This window comes from Octopus bimaculoides, chromosome 13 (genome assembly GCF_001194135.2).
Source record: "Octopus bimaculoides isolate UCB-OBI-ISO-001 chromosome 13, ASM119413v2, whole genome shotgun sequence".
Taxonomy (NCBI): Eukaryota; Metazoa; Mollusca; class Cephalopoda; order Octopoda; family Octopodidae; genus Octopus; species Octopus bimaculoides.
In genome coordinates, this window is record NC_068993.1 from 36,424,280 (window position 1) to 36,435,008 (window position 10,729).

At 35.0% G+C, this 10,729-nt stretch overlaps 1 protein-coding gene across 1 annotated transcript in view; it reads left to right on the forward strand.

Annotated features, from left to right (window-relative positions):
- Positions 1-2,522: 2,522 nt before the first annotated feature.
- The window catches only part of LOC106880840 (transmembrane protein 144), an 86,592-nt gene continuing 78,385 nt past the window's right edge, over positions 2,523-10,729 (forward strand). The window contains exon 1 of the mRNA XM_052972429.1: positions 2,523-2,745. The gene's annotated coding sequence lies outside the window, so the exon portion shown is untranslated. The remainder of the gene's footprint in view (positions 2,746-10,729) is intronic.

Sequence of the window (10,729 nt, forward strand, 5' to 3'; positions counted from 1 at the left end):
AGCCTGTGTACGATACACAACTGTCCTCAGAATTTTGTTTTCTTTAGTCTCTTTTGGAGGGCACAATTTGTATGAATCTCCCTCAACTTCTATCAAATTCCTGCTTCTGGTCACCTCCTCCATATCCAACTTGATTAACTTGGTTTCCAGCGGCAGTGGCCTTGGCGTAGCTCTCCATACTGGAGACACTACCACTTGCCATAGCTGGGAAAAATTGCAGCGGCTCGCGTGAAACGTAACCGTAATAATTCCACAAAAATCACAATTATTTACAGAGACAACTTACAGTAATTCACAGTTTTCACAACAGTATTCACAATAATTCACAGAGCCGTTATACTGCGATGCAGTTCGACCGGCGTGCTAACGTCTCTGCCAGCTCGCCGCCTTTGAGTACGTTCGGTATTGGTCTGGTGCAACAAGTGTCACTAACCTACTAGTTTATTTCATTAATTAGCCATATAGGCTTTACATAGAATGGCCGTAGCTAGGGCTGGACAAAGACAAAATGTAGAATGAAAGGATGATACATATGAAAAATGAGAGGGACGCCGACGCCCACGAACCTACTAGTTATCAGATACAAGATTTGTGTGTCATTACCTTCTCTTAGGTGAAGGCACGTGGCTTAGTAGTAAGAGGTATTTAGCTCACGATCGTAATGTCATGAGTTCGATTCCCGGTTGCGCTTATTTCACGGTGTTCTACTCTGCGAGCAAAAATAGGTTGTACCTGTAGTTAAAATCTTTTAAAGATATGTGTAACGATAAGGTTTTTGTGTAGCGATGTGTGTTATGGTACAACGTCGTGATCGCCAATTTGTAACGATAAAGTTTTTAGTTGAAGTCGAGGGTCACCACTTGTACGATAATAATTTGTTTGTAGCGATGATAATTTTGTGTAGTTACCAATTGTAACGCGTAATATTTGTTGTTATAATTGCAGCATGTTGTAGGATGGGAAAGATGAACAAGCATGAAGTTTTTTTTTTAATATTTATTTACCGTTACGTTACAATACCTTACCACGACGGGCAGGTTATAATACATCCATAAACATGCGAAGTAAAGCTTGTGTTTGTGTCCTCTTCATTGTTTAGTAGTAATCACAGAGATAGATGGAATGATGTTGTAAGAGAATAGAATTAGAGCTAGTGAGAGTTGTAGGGTGTGGAACGTTGTCTCACAGATGCAGACAGTAAACTTCATTTCTCCCTCTGGCTATTATTCTCGCTGGTCAGCCAGACTTCGTTCTCATTGAGTCGTCACCATGTGACTGAACTGGTTGAGTCGTCACCGACTGGTGACTAAACTAACTTTTGCTTGGGGTTTCCTTGCTTTTATAACTATCTAGAAGGATAGATATATTATTGAGAACAATAGATTTAGTTGGTGGTCTTGTTATCTCTATTCTAGCTTTTAGTGGAGTAGAAGAGGTTAGGAAGGGTCAAGTGGTGAAGACATTGTTTCGGCCTAGCTAAAGGCATCTGGAAAATATAAGACTGCTGTCAGAGAAAAACCATTGTTCCACCATGGGAAAAGTTCTGTTGCAGTGTTAATTTAAATTTGGCTATGGTGGATCGAATCCACTCCATCACATGCAAGATCCACTACATATGTACAGCAATCCAATAAATAATTTGTAATATTTTTTATTTGTTTTCATTTTTTTAATCCAACAGAGTTCTTGTAAAATTTTTGAGCCTCTTTAGATTTAACAAGCCATTAAATTTAACTGAGATACTCTTAATCTACGGCGGCCCTTTTAAGCCTGGGGGCCCTCTTCAAACTGTTTGAGGTCCTGAATTTAATGGGAACCTCTTTATTTTGTTTGGAATTAGCTCTTTTAAGTCGTGTCTTTTTAAAAATACTTTGAGTGCGTTTTTTTTTTTTTTTTTTTTAAATACGTTCTTCTGCGAGCATGCAAAATCGTAAGGGCCCCCAAAACCCGTTGGCCAAGAGGCCTTACAATCGACTATACACCCACTTACCTAACATATAGAGGATTTAATTAATGCGTAACATATCTTGTAATAAATACGGTAAAGCAAGAAGTTGATATACGGTTATTTGTCAGGAGTTATGTCACTAATGGCTATAGTTCAAGACATGGTTGTTGCAGTAACTATACACACACACAAACGCTAGGATCTTTGTACTTTAATCAAAAGAAAGCAAAACTTACTTTTGTTTGTGATGAAGATTGTTATGCGAGACATCCCCACAATGAACCGGGTCTATGACCTGGTTTCGATGACTGATTTAAGACAATTCATTTCATTGTGTTCTTAATGCAAGTCACAAAAGCATAAAGTGACACAAACATTCCATCTTCTATAAATCTGAATTCTTGTGAAGTGGCATAGCCAAGTGGTTAGGGTGTTGGATTCAGATCTTAAGCCAACCAATAACTTTATTTCTTTAAAGGAGGAGTTGGGATAGCCATGTGATTAGAGAGTGTACTTTATAATCACGTGATTGCAGGCTTGATCCCATTTTGTGCCACGGCTTCCACTATACGGGTGTCTGATATTGATCTAAGTCTTGTAAGTGATGAAATTGAATAGAAGAAAACTGTGGAAAGAAATTCATATGGTGCACAGTTATTCCTGAGTAGTAGACTGTTTCATTGTGCTTAACATCACCATCTTACCAATAGTTGCATTTAGCGGAGTTTACTACATTGCAAGGCTTCATTCCGCAGTCTTTGCTTTCAAGATTGTCATACTCCCTGCTTCAACAATCTGTAAGTTGTAATTAATCCCTTCATTTTTGTGTCGCCTGTCTTCGCGAATCTAAATAGAAAAAAGAAACGCACTTTGTCTCTGACTAACACATAAAACTTCATAAAGGCCATACGATTTATTAGAGGAAGTGTAACTCTCCTGCTTTTTGTGACGCTCTTGGCAAAAGAAACCAATAATGAATTCATCTATCTCATTGCCGTTGATTCAAAGTAACATTCATCTTTGTACTGAACATTTAACACTAAAAAATAGGAAGAAATAACTTAAAGATAAACAATAACGTGGCTGGTAGAGGCGGCATTTTTATGGGGACAGTTCTTTCGGGCCTGCTATATTAGCCTGAATAGCATTGGAGACCCGAGTTGGAGCGGCAGTCTCAAGAGCTGCTCCGGGCAGCAGACATTCTAGCTACGCCACTGAAGACAATAATTTAGTTAATCCAAGTTTCATTGGCATTATAGAAGTTAGAGATATTCGAGGCATTCCAACCACTTAGATTAATTATGGCAGTGTTAATGATTCAACAAAAACTTCGCTTACATGTTTTTATTTTAGCATGAGTTAGCTTGGTGGTGCTCATATCTCTAAAAGTTATAAACCATAGGGAGAATTTGAGCTCGACAACGCAGCTCACGAAACGCTTAAAAATTATACACTGTTTCCGCCCCTCATCGTTCACGAAACACTCGTTAAATATACACTTATGTGCCATTGAAACTTGAACTTTGTCCTATAGTTTCTGATTCACATTGCCTTCTTTTTAAGGATTTTGCAAATAAGCAGCGATAAATGTTAATAGATTAACTATGTACTGAATGTTAAGGAACTATAGAACAGAGAAAGACCCCGGGGTTCGCGATTCGATTTCAAATGCTCGTTGTCGTTTTAGCATTAATTGCGTTACTTATGTTGTTGGGAAGTTATTTCGATGTGTTTTCTCTCCACTTTTCATTTTCATATCAGGATTTATGCATATGGATTCATGGAATTAATATCTGTGAATCCTAAAAGGATTCATATTTGAATTTGAACTTGACAACGCAGCTCACGAAACACTCGTTAGTTGCTCAGTTCCCTACCGACCTCTTATGAAATATTCATTGGTTATACACCCACCCTTCCCCGCACATGAAATACACATTAATTATATTCTACTCCCCTCGCCGCTCACGAAGCACTCGTTAATTTTCTCTGCTGTTCATTTTCATTTCAGGATTCACACATATAAACACACCGTGTTGCTCAATTAACATGGAGAAAATAGAAGCCTAGTTGCATCGATTTACACACAATGCATACTTTATGTATAAAGTTGTTGATGCTTAACCCAAGATCAGTCCTAACCGAGCAGGCCTAAAATCTCTTATCAAAAGCGTTGCAGCTGTAACCAACGCATATCTATTTTAGGCTTAGTTTATCTAGGTTTATACTTCGATTTACCCCACACCCTACATTCACTAAAAACAGAATTTATTTACTTGTTTTATTCTACAATTTAACGAGGAATAAATCTTCTTTCCGATACTGGATAATAAACACAAGGGAGATAATTAAACAGTTATAACAGTTATCTTCCTTGTAATTTACATTTAATTTAAAGGCAGCTTGTCTCATCAAATATTTGGGTTTTCAAAGCTGAAATTCATACGATACTGTTCAGGTATTTCTTAAATTACGTGGGTTGTTTATTAAATCAAAATATGATAAACAGTTTGCACAGGCGTGCCTATGTGGTAAGAAGTTTGCTTCCTAACCACATCGTTCTACGTTCAGTCCCACTAAATGTCACCTTGGGCAACTGTCTTTTACTATTGCCTCGGGCAGACCAGACCCTTGTGAGTGGTTTGTTTAACGGAAACTGAAAGAAGCCCGTCGTGTGTGTGTGTCCACCACCACCGCTTGACAACTAGTGTTAGTGTGTTTAAGTCCACGTAGCTTAGCAGTTTGGCAAAAGAAACTGATAGAATAAGTACCAGGGTTTCTAAAAAATATGTACTGGGATCGAATCATTCACTTAAAATTCAAGTTGATGCCCCAGCCTGGCCTCACTCCAATGACTGAAATAAGTAAAAGATAAATAATTTTTAAACAATAAAAATTTCAATTTTTTATTCTCATTCAAAGCTTATCTTACAAAACAACAATAGACCTAGATATAACAATGAATAGTTGTTGGGGATTAAATATTTATGAGAAATAATTATAAAATATGACAAAGTATATGAAATTGACAGGTCCTTGGGGTGTCTTTTTCTGTAAATTTCAGAGAACAATGCTGCTACCCATATTTGTATATATTTCTCCAAATCCATTGAAGCTAACTATCTGCAAGATTCAGTTACATTCTGAGGCTCTTCTGTATCTTCATGTATAGCAAACTTGTGATTTATATATTAAAATGCACCTCTAGGATTTTATTAAGAAACTAGCTGACCATGTGCTGTCAGTAATGATGGCTAATTGTAGTATTTTATATATAATGTACAAAATAAGGTAAATAATAATCAGATACATTTACATATACTCACAGTTGAAACACATTTTTTTCACCCCTTCCTTCCTTATTCATCTATCACCCCTTCCTTTCTCTCGTTGCTATTACTTTCTCTCACACCCTCTGTCAGGGCTATTACTCTCACTACTTCTCCTTCACTGAATTATTATTTTCTCTCCTCTTCTGTGTCCGGCATGATTCTGGACAAATATATGTATGTATGTATATATATATATATATATATATATGTATGTATATATATATGTATGTATGTATGTATATTTCTTTCTCCTACAGAAAAGAAGCTTGAAACATAATATAGCGTAACTGAAATTGTTAGCATGGCCTATTTGTTGAAGATATGAAAAAATCCTTTTGATTATATTTCAATATGTATTTCAATACATATCTCCTAACATAATAATGAGCGTAGTGTTATATATATATATTTATGTATATATATATATATATATATATATTGGTTGGCGTTAGGAAGGGCATCCAGCTGTAGAAACTCTGCCAAATTTAGATTGGAGCCTAGTGTTGCCATCCGGTTTCACCAGTCCTCAGTCAAGTTGTCCAACCCATGCTAGCATGGAAAGCGGACGTTAAATGATGATGATGTTAGGAGATATGCATTGAAATACATATTGAAATATAATCAAAAGGATTTTTTCATATCTTCAACAAATAGGCCATGGGTGTGCGTTCGCACGCGCACGCGCGCGCGCGCGCACACATTACAGAGTAGACTGTTACTTCGTTTCATCAAAATTGGCTCTTCAAACAGTGGCAATATCACAAAATAAGAGTGAAAGACATAATAGGATTGCTGGTTATAAAAATCGATCATCATTTTTATATTGTGAGAAATATGAGCAAACCTCATATTTATTAATTAAAGAAAACTAATTAATTAAAATACAAACAAAAACAAATGGAAAGCATTATCAATGATCTAAACAGTTTTCCAAATTTGACAATTTCAGAATTGTATCTATCGAGTTTATATTTCAAAGATGTGAAATCTTGATATTAAAATCATTGTGAGTGTATGCGCAGTTGCTAATAAGCCAAATTACTAACATGCAATATTGAACTAGCTAAAAGATTCCTGTAAAGTAATAATTGAACAAAAAAAAAACACTGTAGTGATGAAGCATTGTGTATGGTTTAGCTTATATATTAAGTTTTTAATGGTCATTGAAACCGGTGTAAAGATATTATGAGTAAATAATTTCAAACTTCATGTAACTTATAAGCACTACAAAAAAAATGAGGCATCAAATGTAATTGATTTGAAATCAAATAATAAAAGTACTCATGTATATATTTACTCTTTGATTTAATACATACATATCATCATAGTCATTTAACTTACTTTTCTATGCTTGCATGGATCAGATGGATCACTGAGGTTGATTTTCTATGGCCTGATACCCTTTCTATTATCAATCCTTACCTATTTTCAAGCAAAGTAATACTTCTCTAAGGCCAGGCAATCTTCTTGGAAGACTGGACCTGAAGGATACCAGCGTATGATGATTACTCTTGCTTACAAATACTGCAGATGTCAAGATAAGGAGAGACATGCATCCATGCTTACACATATACATGTAATTAAATATAACTATATATATATATATATATATATATATATATATATATAATGTGTGTATGTATGTGTATACTCACACACATGAGCATGCATACAGAATTACTATTACAATACCACTTATAAGATTCTAAAGCTATAGCTACGAAACCGAAATAAACCGAAAACAAGACATTATAGTAAAGATTATTTGCCAACTTAATGTGGCAACCCCATTTGGGATGAATGCTACTGTTGTTTAGCCCCAGGAGACATCATCTCCAACTGGCTATACAACACATGATCTGTGCCCTTATATTTTCGAACAGAGGAATTAAAATATGTTGGAAATAGATTAAATTAACAAATCAAGTTCTAAATGTGTGTGTGTGTGTGTGAATAATAATAATAATTAGCCTTTCTACTATAGGCACAAGGCCTGAAATTTGGTGGAGCGGGTGGGAGGATAGTCGATTACATCAACATTAGTGGTCAACTGGTACTTGCTTCATCAACCCCCAAAAGGATGAGAGCAAAAGCCAACCTCAACAGGGATTGATCTCAAAACATAAAATCAGAAGGAAATACCACTTAACAGTTTGTCCAGTGTGCTAATTATACTGCCAGCTTTCTGCCTGCTTGATAATAATAATAATAATAATTATTATTGTTATTATTTTTTATTTTTGGTACAAAGCTAGTAAATTTGAAGAAAGGAGGAATCAATTAAATCAACCCCAGTGTCTAACTGGTACTTAATGCATCAACCCCGAAAGGATAAAGGGCAAAGTCAACCTCAGAAGATTTTGAACTAGGAACATAAAGCTTGAAGAAATGTTACAAAGCATATTGTCCAGCATCCTAATGATTCTGCCAGCTTGCTATCATCTTAATAATAATTCTTTCTGCTAAAGGCACAAGGCCTGAAGTTTTGAGGGAGGGCACAAGCCTATGAACATCACCCCCAGTGTTTCACTGGTACTTCATTTATTGACCCCAAAAGCATGAAAGGCAAAGTTGACTTCAGCGATATTTCAACTCTGAACAAGATGGACAAAATGCTGCTGAGCATTTTACCCAGTATGCTAAAGATTCTGCCTGCTTGCTGCTTTAATAATAATAATAATAACTTAGTAGTCTATTAAAATTCAGTTTATAATTACACCTTAACCCATTAACTCCCACTGCCCTATAAATAGGACACTAACTGAGAACATTAAATAAGCTATATCACATTGTCTTAGTGTCCTATTTATAGGACACCAAGTATTTCCATTTCTACTTGAAGTAAAGGAATTTTAATAATTATTTTTTTCATTTTAACCTATTTTCAATCATCTGTAAAAATTTAAAAGTAATATTCAGAAATTTATGTACTCTGGGACTTAATGGGTTAACAATCATTTCTATTAAAGTAAAAATAATTTACTATCAGATAATGGGATATCATTATGGATTAATATTAATTGCATGCATGTATTTGCTGTTTTACATTTTTGAAATATTACTTAATAACTGTTCTTAATCTGGACCCAAAGCAAACTACTTTGAGAAGGTTTGGGGGTTTACTCTAAACCAATGACTCTTAACTGGGGTCTACAGGACAATTCAAAAGTCGCCATACATAAGAACAATTTATTTTTTTTATAAGAAACAGTTTTTTTTTTTTTATTTAACTGTTTCCTATAAAAAAAAAAAAATTTCCTATGTATGGTTACATTTGAATCACCCTGTATATGGCCCCAGATGGTCCACATAAGATTTTGGTGTTAAAGTTTATGCAATAAATTGGTTATACTTCTACAACACACAAAATATTTTCACAATTTTTTAATACAATTTCTAATATTTAATTATAAGAATATATGATTTTTTAAACATCGAATGGCTTTGAGAATCCATCTGAATAAAATAGGAATCAAAGGAGTCCATAGACAAAAAATGGTTAAGAAATACTGCTTTATATTAATGATTCTTTATACTTGACCGGTACTTTATTTTTGTCAACTCTGAAAGGATGAAGAGCAAGATAGCTGTGATGGGTTTAAACTTAGAATGTAAACAGTGTAAATTAAATATCACAAGGCATTTTGTCTGATGCTCTAATGATTCTATCAATCAATCAACCTGAAATACTAATGATGATACTTGAATATGCTCCAGAAATTTAGAGCTGAATTTAAAAAAAAAAAAGTGTGGTAAGAAGCTTGCTTCCCAACTACATGGTTCTGAGTTCAGTCCCGCTGCATGACACTGTGGGCAAGTGTCTTCTACAAGTCTCGGATTAACCATAGCCTTGTGAGTGGATTTGTTAGACGGAAACTGAAAGAAGCCAGTCGTGTGTCTGTCTGTCTCCTACCACTGCTTGACAACCGGTGTTAGCATGCTTACATCCCTGTAACTTAGCAGTACGGCAAAAGACCTATAAAATAAGTTTTAGGCTTTAAAAGATAAGTCCTGGGGTCGATTTGTTTGACTAAAATCCTTCAAGGCAGTGCCCCAACATGGCCACACTCAAATGACTGAAACGAGTAAAAGATAAAGATTTATGAGCTTTACATTATTTCTTTAATTACTTTCGTTTTTGCTTTTTTTTTTCTTCATTCTTCCCTTTTTGTATTTGTTTTTGAATGATGTTAAAGAGCCTACTCGCATATTCCTTAAAATATATAAATACTGATTAATTTTTATGATTAATACTATTCTGCTTGTCATTACAAGAATTCATAAGTTATACTATGCTTACGAAGGGAAATAACCCTGCTTAGATCTTCCACTTATTATCTCTACGCGTCAGACAGGACAGTAGGACAGCAAGAGAGAGGAGGAGGTAATAAATTGGAGGGAGGAGGCAATAGTTTAAATGAGTAGAAAATAAAATGCTAAGTTATGCTTAACATTCCTTATACTAGTCAGAGCAGTAGATTGGTACACGTTTTAGAATATTCGACAAAATGCCTTGCAGCTGTAGTTATGTTCTAAATTTAAATCCTGATAAGTGTGACAATGTTTTCATGCTTCTGGGGACAATAAAATAATTTTTAGTCATATACTGGTGTGAATTAAATCAGCTACTCCATAAATTCTAATTTTTCAACAAACACAATTTGATATCAAGCTCATTATCATTAAAATATTTAACATAATGTAACAATATCATGAAAGTATATAAATTTATGCATCGAAATAAATAAAAGAACAACTCCATAAAACAGGATATTTCCATGGGTCCCCAGTATGTACACAACTAATCTTATATTTTTTTTTTTTTTTTTTTTTTAAGAGATAACTTTAAATATTTCTAATACTGCCACTGTTTGATAAGTCAGTTTTGGGTGAAAGTTTTGAAGTAACTGTCTTTAGTGTCTAATCAGTAAATCAAAATTTTACTCTCAGTATTGACTCATTCATTCAGTTAGTTTCTGTACTTTTAATTTTTGAATTTAAAGAACACTTATTGTTGGGGACCCAGCCAACCACTCCTTTCTATCTCTCTACCCTGTCAAGTATCCTCCACCCCACCCAATTCTCATCTCCCAACACCTAGCACTCCTTATGGTACCACTCAGCTGCTTTGACCACCTGAGAGCAGAATCAGCACATATTGCATCCCATCCTTTCTGCAGGTTATCTCCCTCTCCCACCCCACCTTCAGAACCACTTCCATTCCCCATTATCATCCTTGCCCAATCACCTCCTTGCTGTGCCTTCAGCCACTGCTCTCTCTCTCCCCACACCACTATACACCATTCTTAACATCTCTTATCTGCTACTATTCTCAGTACCTTCTCATATCTATCATCATGCCCCACTTACTATAGCCCCTTATCTATCTATCTATCTATCTATCTATATATATATATATATATATATATATATATATATATATATATAT